This window comes from Gossypium hirsutum, chromosome A06, assembly GCF_007990345.1.
Source record: "Gossypium hirsutum isolate 1008001.06 chromosome A06, Gossypium_hirsutum_v2.1, whole genome shotgun sequence".
Classification (NCBI taxonomy): Eukaryota; Viridiplantae; Streptophyta; class Magnoliopsida; order Malvales; family Malvaceae; genus Gossypium; species Gossypium hirsutum.
The window spans coordinates 46,810,699-46,825,825 of NC_053429.1; the positions used below are offsets into that span (position 1 = coordinate 46,810,699).

The 15,127-nt window shown below is 29.0% G+C and overlaps 1 pseudogene; it reads left to right on the plus strand.

The window, feature by feature from the left end:
* The first annotated feature begins 5,526 nt into the window (after positions 1-5,526).
* On the plus strand, positions 5,527-11,149 carry LOC107963146 (amino acid transporter AVT6E-like; annotated as a pseudogene).
* The last annotated feature ends 3,978 nt before the right edge of the window (positions 11,150-15,127 follow it).

Consider the following 15,127-nt stretch of genomic DNA (forward strand, 5'->3'; position numbering starts at 1 on the left):
CTTACATAAAATAATTATAAAAGAAACCAAAAGTAATCATTCGTATATATGAATTGAATTCAATGGTGAATATAATTCATCATAAATAAAGACAAAGGATGATGATACCATATATATTCAACTACAAACATAAAATTTAAAACAAATAGTGCGAAAAAAATATATTACCAACATTCATTTATTCGATTATCAAGCGAATTAACTTTCAAAACCAATTATACAACTCAATTGGAATTTTTCAATTGCAAAAAAATTGTAAGTCTATAATTTTAATTTAATAATGACTTTAATCAAAATTTATAAAATAATTGCGTGAAAAGAAGAGAAAGAAATCTCACAAATCAATTTTTATCAATTGATTATAAATAAATAAATAAACCTTCATTTTTCGAATAACATATGCAAATATTAAACTAGATTATATTTATAAAACCTTAAAACTTTATTTAAAGAATCAAAACCCAAAAATTTATCAATAATCTCAAAGATTCGACATAATATTTAATTAAAATATCAAATTCATAAAATTAAAAAAGAAAAACGAATCAATTCAAAATTAATAAAGAATCAATTCATTATCAATAATTCAACATGACAAAGCTTGGATGCTACTTGTTAGAATTTTAAATAATATCTAATATAAAATTAGAACTGTAAACCAGGATCTATTATGTCAAATTATCAAGAATAAATAAATAACAGAACTATATGCGGAAGCGTACCTAAATTCATGGATTTCTAGAAATTTTTTGGATCTTGAGGTTTTGATCTTCCAAATTAGCACACAAAAAATGTAGATAATATTTGCTCTCTCTTTCCTAATAATGGGATATTAGAAAAGATATCTTATGTATAATTTAGGGACCATAACCCTAATATTTATAACATTGGTATATTAGTTCTAATCAAATTCTAATTAGCCTATCATTAATTAGAATTTGATTAAAACTTAATTACTAGAGTATCTACACATATTTGACTCATACTTTATTTAATAATTAAAGTTCAATACTTCAACCAAATTAAATTACTTTTAATTTGAGCTAACCTGATAATAAATAATAATATATAATTATATAATAAGTGATATACATATTTTTCAACAGTAAGTTCATTCAATTATCTTAGATTACCAAAGTTGTCTCGAGTGCACTAGGTGTTTTGAAGACGAAGAAGTGGATCAGAATGCTGTTGTTTTCTGTGGAGCGGGAGTGCTTATGGTTACTCGAGTAGCCGATGGGGGCCCATCAAAAGATCTTTGCAGTAGGTTAGGCTTGTAGACTGTGTCATCAGCCTAAGGTTTTTTTGACATTTATGATAGCGTCGCTGCCTTTGTCTGAAATAGTTGGCACTTTTCAGTGGAACCTGCAGGTTCTATCTTAGACCATGACTGATGGAAGATTTGGAAGAGATAGGGCCCCTCTTCTCTTTCGCCATATATACTGCTGCTTTCGCTTTTTGTGGTTGCCATAAATTCTTGTGTGTCTAACACCATGGTGATCCACTTACCACAATTGTACCTGAATCCTGCATTAGATTAAATTAAAGCATAACCAACAAAAGAAAGAGTGTGACTCAAAGGATCCTTATATGATGGCATACTTCATTTGGTAAACTCAAATCGGAGAATCACCATTTTTAAGAGAGAAGTTATCTCCAATATTCAACAATCATACATTACATTAATCTTTTGGACCCAACGCATGAAATCATCCTCTTAAATTTAATTTTTATTAATCTATTAAGGTGTAATAGCTTATAAACAAGAATCTCAAAACTTACTTAAAGAATGTGAAACTTAATCAGTTTGAAATATCTCAATTTCTAATAATCACATCTTACCTAGCAGATTATATATATATATATTTATTTATTTATTCAAAGATCTAACACTGGAAAAACTTGAACTTCGTTTATAGGAGATGTGAAAGGGAAGAGAACAGAGGATTGATTGTTTAAGTTCAATTAAAAGAAGAATCTACAACTTTTTTTTTATTCTTAAACAGCAGTTTCCTTTTCCTTATGCTTCAAAGAAAACATGATGATATTGTTTCACAAATTGAAAATTAAAATATATTTTTTTTGACTGAAAGGCTGGATTTTATTAGAAAGAAACACAACGTATGATAACTAAAAATCCAAAAAAAAAACCAGCAAAAGAAGACAAACAAACCCTAAATGAAAAACCGATAAAACATCAAACAAAAACCCAGCTGCAAACGAAGAGCCATCCCCGGCCAAAACCGAACATGCAAGAAGAATAAAAGCTCACAAAGCAACCATCCAATGCCTGTAAAGAGAGAAAAAGAAATTTTGGCATCTACAACGGTCTCCATCAACCCGCCGTCCGTTCCGTACCAGCTGATGAGAAGAAGCACACCAACAAACCGAGGTCTGAGACAAGCACCTCAACCGACAAAACCCGAACCAAACCACCCCCTGTGGTCTCTAGCCACCCACTATGCCATCTATCCCGACACGAGTCACCCACACCGAGCCAAAAGCTAGGGGTGAACACCTCAACTACCCCTCTCACTTTCCACAATGTCCGGAATAGCCGACGGACCATCCTTGACCCACCAAGCAGCACATCGACGGCAAAAACCTTCTCTCACCAACAGGTGAGCAACCATATTACCTTCACGTTTGATATGTTGAAAAATGCACTTCTCAAAAGCCAGAGCAATCTGCTTTGATTACCAGACATATGGACTAACGTCCGATCGATCATCGCTGGCAAACTAGAATTTCAAAATGACCACGCTCGAGTCGCCCTCAACCTCCATCGACTTGGAGCTCCATCGACCTGGAGCCCATATCGAAAATTAAAATATTAAATATAATATTTACTGAATTAATATTATAAAAATGTTTTATTAGGATAATAAATGGTTTAATAATAGTAAATTTTAAATTTTGAGAATTATTTATTTTTATAAAAATTATCTTATTAATATAATATTTTATATAAATTTTAATAGTTTTAGAAATAAGTTAAAAAACAATCATTTTAATATTTCCTTTTTCTTGTAACAAAATGGAAATGATGAACCCATTGTTTGCCCATTGGCTCACATCCTGAGATGGAATAGTAAAAATTGCCTACTAATGTTACGTGCGACTCGAGTCTGATTGGGTTTAAATTACATCTAACTATTTACATTAATTTTTTAAGTTTGAGTTTAGTTTGATTCGAAAAATAAATTTATTTTTTTATTTAAGTTTAATTTGATTTAAATTTTTAGATTAATTTTTGTATAAAATTATTTTTTTTAAAAAATAAATATTTTAAATGCACTAAAAAACTAAAATAAAAGTTTTGTAATACAATAAAAATACATTAAAAATATTTATATTAAAAAACATTAACATAAATATAATAAATATTTTAGTATATTAAAAAATACAAATAAATATAATAAATATTTCATTGTATTAAATATAAATTTTAAAATTTTATATTTTGGGTTGAGTTATTTAGTTGGGTAAATTTAACAATGAATTTAATTATTATTGAATCAGTGATTTAATATAAATATAAATATAATTATATATAATTCTTATTTAACATATATAGTTAATATAATATTATTTTATAACATAATATTCGGGTCAAGCTGGTTTCGAGCAAAAAAAATCTTACCCAAGACTCATCCCATATAGAAAACAGGTCTTAAGTTTTACCCAAGTTTCAGGCCTCGTATTTTGTTCAAATTTTTTCATTTTTCAAACAAGCATTCTGGTTTGGGTTGATAGCCCACCCATGAACACATTTGTTTGAGCCTTAGTGAGTTGTACTATATATATATATTTCTTGTCAAATGTAATCTTTTTAAAACAAAATTAACTCAACAATTTTAACATTTTCTAGATTTAAGAAGTAATTACTTATTTAATTATCTTAATTTAACACTTTTTTCTGAAATTTTTGTATTAAATAAAATTTAACTTTAAATAGGGATGAACAAAATTTTTTATTTGATTTAAAAAAATTATTCTTTTTTGAATTTCGAGTTAATTGGATTGAGTTATTTTGCTTTTCAAATCAACTTAAATAAGTAATTTGATTATTCAAGTTGAAGCCTAGTTGAATTTTGTAACTCGAATAATTCAAATAACTCGAATAATAAATTAATGTAAATACGCCTTGAGTCCCTAGAAATTTTGAAAATATGTAAATTTGTCCTGAAAAAATTACAAAATATTTTTTTTTCAAAATTTTATAAATATGTTCAAAAAATTAAAATTATTTAAAAATTACTAATATATATAATGCTAAATTATATTTTTAAAAATTTCTAAAATTATAAATTTGTGGCCCTAAACAAGTAATTTATCAATCAAGCTTATTATACTAATTATATTGTTTTTATATTATTTAAAAAAAACATTTCAAATATACATTATATTTATGTTTTTAACTTAGAATTTAATTGTAGTGAACAAGATTTTAAAATCGAGTTTTTTTTAATGTAACTAACAACTCAAATTGGAGCAATAAAATAAAATTTTAATTAAATCGAAATTTTTTTACTCAATTAAAAAAACTTAAAAGATGAAAATGTTGAATGCTTTGAAAATATTCAATATATGTTTGTATGGTGGTTCCCAAGGATGATGTTATTGTGTAGAATAATATCGTCATCTCACCAAACCATAATTTAAGTTAAATAAAATTTAGGGTAAATTACATTAACAGTCACTTAACTTTGGGTAGTTGACAAAATAGTCACATTGGTTTCATTTCAGTCACTCAACCTTAGAAAAGTGACAAAACAGTCCTTTTTATTGTTTTCCGTCACAGACGTCATGACAAAGTGACATGGTAGATGACGGCGTGCTTGGTGTCAAAAAAACCCTCCAGCTGGCCGATTACCACCAATTTAATAGCCCTATCAGTACCAATTTAGGGTTTAAGAAGAAGAAGAAGAAGAAGAAGAAGAAGAAAAAGAAGAAGGAGAAGAGAAAAAATGAAAATGCCTCCAATTTTCAAATCAATCTCATATTACATATCTACAAGTGATTCCTCCAAACTCCTCCTCTTTCTATTTTTATATCTCTAGTAGCTTTTCTTTTATTCCAACTGAAGCCCTAAACTCACCTACCTTGCTTCTTTCTTTCTTTTTATATCTAGGATCTGGGTTTTACTTTTATCAAATTAGTGACTAAGAATTGTAGTTAAACATTATAGATTTATAATTTATTTTCATAAATAATTTAAACGAAAATTATATAGCAATGTGAGGTATGAAATTGGATTTAATTGAGGTTGAGCTACAAAATCTTCAATATTTGAAAATTTGGATTCTTTATACTTGATGGGTTTGTGTCTTTGTGTATTATTTTTAGATATATACATTCATTTTTAGAAAATTTTATGGAAATAACAAATAGATTGAATTCCTTTTTTTGTTTATGGATGAACAATGATCAAGCACTATGAACGAGATAAGAAGAATAAAAAAAAGGACAGAGGAAGAGAGCCAATAAGAAGAAGAAGAAGAAGAAGAAGAAGAAGAAGAAGAAGAAGAAGAAGAAGAAAAAGAGTGAAGACATGGTGTTTCAATGACAAAGAATCAAACCCCGCCAAATCAGGCAAAGATGACTTTTTTTTACAGCCTCTTCTTCTTCTTCTCTTCTGTTATTAAAGGGCTTTTATTTTTTTATTTTTTTCAATTTCTTCTTAAATTGGGTGGGTTTCGACTATAGACATTCAACGTGGTAAGTTAACTGACCACATCAACAGTTAACTTGCCAAATCAACGCTCTCGTTAAGACACTAACGGAAACTATTAATCAATGGCTGTTTTGACACTTTTTTTATAACAATAGTGACAGTTTTTTATTATATTTTAAAACTTGAGTGACTGAAATGAAATTTAAGTGACTCAAAGTTGGAGCGATTGTTAGTGTAATTTACCTTAAAATTTATTTTTAGTTTGAGCTATTATATTACTACCTGAAACGTCCTCTTGAAAGCATCTCAAACTTCCAAGGAAAAAGGAATAAGTAAAGGGCTAGAAAAAACTTCTCTTTTTTCTTTCTTTTCATAACAAGCGAAGTTAGGCAATGTATAACCAACGGGATAATATCATATCCTTAAAATAGATTTCACTTCCACCAATTGCACCAATCTTTTTTTTACCATAACCAAAACCATTTTGTTAAAAGCTGAAATTACCCATCGCTGGTCTTTGTTTTTATTAGTTAGTATTGTAACATAATATATTAGTCGGAAAATGCCCATCGCCTGAAGAGATTTTGAGTGAAGTGAAGGAATAAAAACTAGTCATTGAGGGTAGAAAATGGATCAAAATCACCCACAAATTGTCCTAGGAAATAAAAGAATTCAAGTAAAGGAAAAAGTTTTACACTGCTATAAGAAGCCTTCAACCATCCAAACAAAACCTTTAGCGGTGACTGCCCGACTTCATAACACAAAACCATGTCAACTATGGCGGTTGTGACGGCTGGAGTGCCCAAAGAAGAAGGTTCTAGACTGTAGCTTTAATTAACCCCAAATACAGGGCAAAACATAGGTGAGGGGCTTATTGAATATTTACTAAATACACGTGTCATAAGATCATTCAAGGGGAATATGAATTTCATTCAAAAAGTGGTTGCTTCAGAGCCAAAACTAATCCACGTATATATGGGAAATTGTTGACTTTTTCAACCAAAACCTGGGTTTTTTATTGAAATAATTTTAAAAAAAATTATTTATCGAAATAAGTTATCAGCCCGATTATTTATCAAAATGAGTTATTTTTTTCATTCGCGTTTATGTGATAGGCGTGATTCAATTTTTTATATTATTTTTTTTTGTTTTTTAAATAAAATATTATTTTTTTATTTTTATTAAAAATATTTAAATATATATACATATAAAAATACGGTCTAACGGGTCAAAATACGGATAAAAACGGGTCGGACCTATCAGATAGGCGCGATTAATGGAGCCTGAGAAGTAGGCGCGAATGGGCTGCCCACACAGTCCCCTTCTTGTAGCAGCAGACCGCCCACCTAGCTGCCCCTTCTGCCCGCACACACCCCATCCACACACCGGAAGAGAGAAATGAGAAGAAAAAAAAGAAGAAGAAGAGAAGAAAAAGAAAAAAAAAAGGCAATATATTTTTTAGTAAATAATTTTGTTTATAATTTAAAAAGTTTAATTAAGATATTGTGGTTTTTTTGTTATTAATTATTAATTATAAAATATTTATGTTTAGTGTTTATAGTTTTGGATTAATATTTTGTATGAATGTAATTTTTTTTTGTTTTTTATAATTATTTTAAAATTAATTTGTTAGTAATTTAGGATTATGTTAAAAATTTTTATGTTTGTAATTATTTTAAAACTAATTTATTAGTAATTTAGGATTAAGTCACTATAGGAAAATAGGGTTTTAGCGGCGTTTTATCAAAAAACGCCTCAAAAATTTTAAAATACAGAGCAATAGCGGCGTTTTAAGAAAAACGCCGCTAAAAATAGAGCAACAGTGGCGTTTTAGTAAAAAACGCCGCTAAAAACAGAGCATTAGCGGCGCTTTCGGTAAAACCCCGCTAAAAACTAGAGCACTAGCGGCGCTTTTGGTAAAACGCCGCTAAAAACTAGAGCATTAGCGGCGCTTTTGATAAAACGTCACTAAAAACCAGAGCATTAGCGGCACTTTTGGTAAAACACCGCTAAAAGTCATATAACCCCTAAACCCCAAAAAAATCATAAACACTAATCTTATAACCCCTAAAACAATAATTATTAAAATTTATGGTTATACAATATATTAAATATTCTCTTATATAATTGTAAAAGAGATATATAGTATTGAATTTAAAATATTAATTAAATTAATTATCATTATAGTTTAAGATATATGGTTTAGGGTTTAAGCAGGTTTATGAGTTAACTATGGTTTAAGATATACGATTTAGGAGTTAACTAGTATTTGAAGGTTTATGATGAATTATGGGTTTAGGGATTATGATTTAGGGTTTAAAGGTTAGGGTTGAAGTTTACAATGGGACAATTATTAACTTCTTAAGAGATAATTTTCTTTCCAGATTCTTACATGGGATGCTATTAAGAAAGGGTGATTTTGAATGTGGAATTAGCATTTGTTGAACTATGTGGAATTAGCAGTTGTTGAACTATGTATAATTTCCAAGCTTAAATAACATAGAAATTAATATCTTACAGAGTGGACATTATAACTAGAGTACGTTCCAATAGAGAAATTGTTTTATTAAAGTTATGTAACTTTGTATAAATAATAATGCCATTGTGTATTTTTATCTATTTTTTTATTTAAATATATTTAGATTAAATAGAATGTCTCAAATAAAATATGTTAAAAATTAAGTTTAGGTTAAGGGTTTAAGGAAATGATACTATTAGCTAGAAATTAACTGAAGAACATTTAAGATTCATGCTATTTTGTATATACTCATATTATTTAATATAAGAATATAAGCATATATATATATGTGTGTGTGTGTGTGTGTTTTAATTTGTACTACACTAACATTGGCCACACGAATTCCCAAAAATATGTATACGATTAATATGGTTTAGGGTTAGCAATTTTTAAAGTACTTTATAGTTTGGGCTTTATGGTCTAGGAGTTATGGTTGGTTTAGGAGTTACCGAATGGTTTTGGGGTTTAAAGTTTGGGGTTAGGGGTTTTGTGTTTGTGGTCTAAGGTTTAGGGTTTAGAGTCTTAGGTTTAGGTTTTAAATTTAGAGTATAATTTTGGATTTTAATTTAGAAGATAAATGTATATAAGATAAATATATATAAATTATTATTTTAAAAAATATATAAATATATATATGAAAAGTGGTTTAGTGTGCAATTGTGTACATGAACTGTAATTTGATGTAGATCTTGTAAAATATTTACGCATTATATTGATATAATAAATAACATCATGTTTTTTTTAATTAATTTATATGCATACATAATATGTATTTTAAAATGTGTATTAAATCAAAATTAAAGTTTCAACTATAGTTAGGGTTTAGAGTGTAAGTTTATTGTTTGAGGTTTAAAGTTTAAGGCATATTATTGAATAATATTGAACCAATATTTAGCATTTTATGAGATTCTTGGGAATTTGTACTAAACCTAATATAAATATATGAAATATAGATTTTGTACTACACTAACATTCATCACAGTAACATTATTTAGATATAATTTAAAAGAAATTGTAAATATATAGTTTTAAATTTTGATCAATTTTTATAAAATATTAAGGTATTAGCGGCATTTATACATAAAACGCTGCTAAAGATCAGAAATAGCGGCGTTTTTCAAGAAAACGCCATAAAATTTCATTATACATTACAGTAAAATGGCGTCGTTTTCTCTGAATAGTAGTGGCTTTAGCGGCGTTTCTATAATAAACGCCACAACTCGTATTAGAACGGTGTCGTTTTGTAGTATAGATAAAAGAGGCGTTAGTGGCGCTTTGCTGAAAACGCCACAAAATTTCCATTTTTGAAACGGCGTCGTTTTTTCTCTGCTGAGGTTTATGCCCTTTACCCGAAATTTGTTTCATTTTTTGCTAAGTAATTTTCCCCCATTTCGTCTCTTCCTTCCCTAAATCCCTAAAACAGAAAACACCTCTTTCTTTTTCCCCAAATCATCCCTTAATTCCCCAAACCTGAAATCCTTAACATTTTCCCCAAGTCCCCTTTTTTTCCCTTATTCTGTTCCCCCATCCCCAAAATCCCTAACTATTTTCCCTTTCCTCTCGTCGACGGTCATATGCTTCATGGGTTTGAAATGGTTAGTTTTTGAGTCCCCTTCAGATTAATGTGTAGTTACTGTATTACTTGCCTTTTTTTTGTTTGAAATGGTTTGAAATGGGTTTGATCTCGATGATTATACCCTTGTTTTAAGTAAACCCAATACCGGGTCTGGTGTTTCTGGTGCTGTTTTTAACTTAACCACCACAATTATTGGTGCTGGAATCATGGCTTTACCTGCTACTATGAAGGTTTTGGGGCTTGTTTTAGGGATTTTTTTGATAATCCTGATTGGGATTTTGTCTGAAATTACTGTCGAGATGTTGATTAGGTTTGCGGTTTCTTGTAAAGCTAGATCTTATGGGGAAGTTGTGCAAATTGCAATGGGGAGAACTGCTAGGGTTTTGTTTGAGATTTGCATAATTGTCAACAATGCAGGTGTCCTAATAGTTTATTTGATTATTATGGGTGATGTTATGTTTGGTTCGGTTCGTCATATTGGGGTTCTCGATCAGTGGTTAGGATTGGTTTTTGGGATCATAGGAAGTTATTGGTTTTGGTTGTTATGGTTGTTTTTCTTGCTCCATTTTGCGTGTTAGATAGGATTGATTCATTGAGCATGACTTCGGCTGCTTCGGTAGCTCTCGCTGTTGTTTTCATTTTGTTTTGCTTTGCTGTTGCATTCATTAAGCTTATTGAAGGGAAGATAGAGGCTCCAAGGATGAGCCCAGATTTTGGATCGAAAATGGCAATTTTGGATTTACTAGTGGTTATCCCTATTATGACTAATGCATATGTTTGCCATTTCAATGTTCAACCTATATACAATGAGCTCGAAGGGCGATCTCCTCAAAAGATGAATCAGGTGGGGAGGATCACAATTGCTCTTTGTGTTGTGGTCTATGCCTGAACAACAATATCAGGGTATTTGCTCTTCGGAAAGGACACTGAAGGTGATGTTTTGACCAATTTTGATAGGAATCTGGGAATTTGTTTTAGCACTGCTTTGAATTATATTTGCTCTTCATTTGGTTCTGGTTTTCCCTGTTATTCACTTTTCCTTACGGCAAACTATGGATAACTTGGTGTTTGAGGGATCAGCTCCTCTCACGGAGAGTAAAAAAAGGTCTTTGGCATTAACAGTAATATTGTTAGAACTTATATATATTGGATCTACTATGATCCCAAATATATGGACAGCTTTCAAATTTACTGGAGCAACAACAACTTTTTCCTTAGGTTTTACGTTCCCTGCTCTAATTGCATTGAGGATAAGTCAGCAAGAAGAGAGCATGAGCTTAGCAGAGTAGAGGAATTTTTGTCGTGGTTAATGTTAATACTGGTTGTGATAGTTAGCATTCCTGGGATAATCGGGAATATTTATACCAAATTGCAATGATAATATGTATACAATGTAACTTACTGTCTTTTAATGGTATTGAGCTTGGTCCTATTTCTCCTGTTAATGTTATACCAAATTGCTGGCTGTTTTTTTTAATCATTTTATTTGTTTATTCCCACCTGTTATTAGCAAATATAATTAATATTATACTAATCATTAAATGTTGTTTATTTTTAGAACTCATTTGATTGTTTTGTTGACCAGAAACAAACTTCTATTCTTCAAATGCAATGAGTAGGGAAGTCTCTCGACATTATTAGAGATCAATCCCAAGCATCTCTAAATAAACCCTCAAGAAAACATTTCCAATTCAATCAAGGTAAACATTGCCTTCCCTAACATTTATGTTTCTTTCAACATGTTTTTCCTTTTATGTTTTCAATGTTTAATTAACATTTAATTACATTCCTAAATTTTTAATGTTTTTCCTAACATTTAATTAACATTTTAATTACATTCCTAAATTTTTAAGCTTATTTCATCCACTCTTTTTTGTGTTTTGTCTCGATTTGGCTTCCTTCGTTAAGTTTCCTGTAGAAGCTTACTTATCTTTTATTTTCAAGAAACAGATTTAGGTAATGGAAGATGTATGCCTGCGTGTTTGTGTCTCTATATATGTATGTATTTGGTACTAGATGAAAGCTTTACTCCAGTTTTGAAATATAGACCAAGTTTTGCATACATTGATCAATTTCTGGCTCTTTTCCTTTGAATACATGGTTCTCTTGACACTAAATACTCAGGTACTTTCTGCATATTCTGTGATTCTTATTAGATAAGTTATATATCAACAGTTATGTTAGTTTCCATCAAGGCCTCTGTAAACATAAAGTTGGTATTCTGGTTAGGAGAAGTTAATGTTTATGAGTTTTGTGGAGTATGATTCTGCACATGCAAAGTTGGTTTGTTTCAAGCTGTGCATTTCATGTTTACATAATAATGGTGATTCCATTTTGGTTTTTTAAATGTTCTTTTGGTCTGTTTTCATGTTTCTATCCAACTTATGTGTTTAGTGTGGACTTAGATTGATTTAAGAGTTTAATGCTGTCTTGTTGCTCACGTTTTATATAAAAAATTGTTATATTTTGTTTGAAAATGCTTTTCAATTTCTAATTATAAAATGAGATGTCGATTGAAGGTAATAAATGCTATGGTGAAGGAAGAAAATGGCACTGATAATGGTATTTAGAATGGCAAGCTTATATTGGATATAGTAAATTGCAGCAAGACTCAATATATTATGATGTTTTTCATGGTCATTGGCAAATTCCAGTTGATTGGGGTTGAAGCAATTGATTTTAATATTTAATATTTAATATTTTTAAATGTCTTTAAAAGTTATAACTAATTTGTATCAAAATAGTATTAATTATTATTTGAAGTATGAATAAGTATGAATAAGAACACGTGATAATCAGTGTCTTCTTGAGTAGTTCCTGTCATCACATTCTTAAGTTTCCTTTGTCCCATTGATGATAAGTGTGCTTTCTATATAGTGCAGTTTTGCCAGATTTTGCTGAGGTGTACAGCTTCATTTACTGCTTCCTGCTCTTCCTGCAAGTATTGGTTCAACTGAAGCTGCCATTTAATCTTCAAATTAAAATTTGGTACTGATATAGATAAAGTTTTTATATTTGCTTAAACTGAAATATATTTGGTGCTACTCTTATAATCTTACATCTGTTCTAGGTACTATCGAGCACCTGAAATAATATTTAGTGCAACTAAATACACCACAGCCATTGACATTTGTTCTAGGTACGTACAAGTTTAGTTGCTAAATTTTTTTCCTTATTTCTATGCATTTTCACTTTAAATTACTTAACAAATATTACTTTTTGGACTCCAGCCTCTGTTTGCTGGTGAGAGTGGAGTACACCAGGTACGTTTTATTAAGGTACGTTTTAAATATTTTAAAGATTCAAAGTATATAGGCTGGAAACCTAACCTTATAGTATTAATTATTTGAAGTATGAATAAGTATGAATTAATTTTATTACCATATATGTAGCTTGCTTGTCCATTATAATTACAACAATAGCTGACCTTCTCTCCAACCTTATTTTAAATATTTTAAAGATTCAAAGTCTATAGGCTGGAAACCTGACGGGTTACCTTATATCGAGCTGCAAGATATAATGGATCCTCCCTAGGTGTAACAACGCCACGTATGATGAATCTTAAAAAATTCAAGAAGAATTGAAAAAAGTTCTATCGCTATTGAATATTTATATAACCTTAATTTATTTCCAATTTACTTATAAAAATTAAACTACGATTCTTTCTTGATATTATTATATTCAAATTACTATTTTGTTATATTAATAATGTTTGATTTTAATATTTAATATTTTTAAATGTCTTTAAAAGTTATAACTAATTTTTATCAAAATAGGATTAATTATTATTTGAAGTATGAATAAGTATGAATAAGTTTTTATATTTTGGTTCAACTTAATTATTATTTGATTCAACTTAAGTATGAATAAGTATGAATTAATTTTATTATACCATATATGTAGCTTGCTTGTCCATTCCTTATTTTAAATATTTTAAAGATTCAAAGTATATAGGCTGGAAACCTGACGGGTTGCCTTATATCGAGCTGCAAGATATAATGGATCCTCCCTAGGTGTAACAACGCCACGTATGATGAATCTTAAAAAATTCAAAAAGAATTGAAAAAAGTTCTATCGCTATTGAATATTTATATAACCTTAATTTATTTCCAATTTACTTATAAAAATTAAACTACGATTCTTTCTTGATATTATTATATTCAAATTACTATTTTGTTATATTAATAATGTTTGATTTTAATATTTAATATTTTTAAATGTCTTTAAAAGTTATAACTAATTTTTATCAAAATAGGATTAATTATTATTTGAAGTATGAATAAGTATGAATAAGTTTTTATATTTTGGTTCAACTTAATTATTATTTGATTCAACTTAAGTATGAATAAGTATGAATTAATTTTATTATACCATATATGTAGCTTGCTTGTCCATTCCTTATTTTAAATATTTTAAAGATTCAAAGTATATAGGCTGGAAACCTGACGGGTTGCCTTATATCGAGCTGCAAGATATAATGGATCCTCCCTAGGTGTAACAACGCCACGTATGATGAATCTTAAAAAATTCAAAAAGAATTGAAAAAATTTCTATCGTTATTGAATATTTATATAACCTTAATTTATTTCCAATTTACTTATAAAAATTAAACTACGATTCTTTTTTGATATTATTATATTCAAATTACTATTTTTTTATATTAATAATGTTTGATTTTAATATTTAATATTTTTAAATGTATTTGTGTAAAAAAAAGATTTCCAAAAAAGTTCTATGGAGCTTATAAATAATTCTATCGACCATAAAAAAGAATTAAAAATTTCAACGACTGAAGGGCCAATTATAAATAACTTTATCAATATAACAATATTGATCATTGTTTAAATATATTATAACTAATTTTTATCAAAATAGTATTAATATTGATCATTACTTAAATAAATTACATAACTCACATAACGTACATAACAACTTACATAACTTAACTAATACATGTAGTTTAATCTAATAATTTCCTTAAAAGCATATAGTTTAAAAGTTCAAATTACATAACTTACATAATCTACATAACTTACATAAAACATAAATATATATCATATCAAGACTTACATAATAAACAACTTACCCATGTAACTTATTGCCAACTTTAGACTTCAACAACTACGAAATGGATAGGACTTGGATGAATTTCTCAAGGGCAAGCAATGAGTATCAAAATGGAGTGCAATCTTTTTTAGATTTTGCATTTCACAATTCAAGCCAAGAGAATATGATTCTTTGCCCGTGTAAGAAGTGTGGCAATATCTATTGGCATTATCGTGAAGTTGTCTACGAACATCTAATTGTTGATGGCTTTATTCGGGGGTATAAAAAATGGATTTTCCATGGAGAGTGT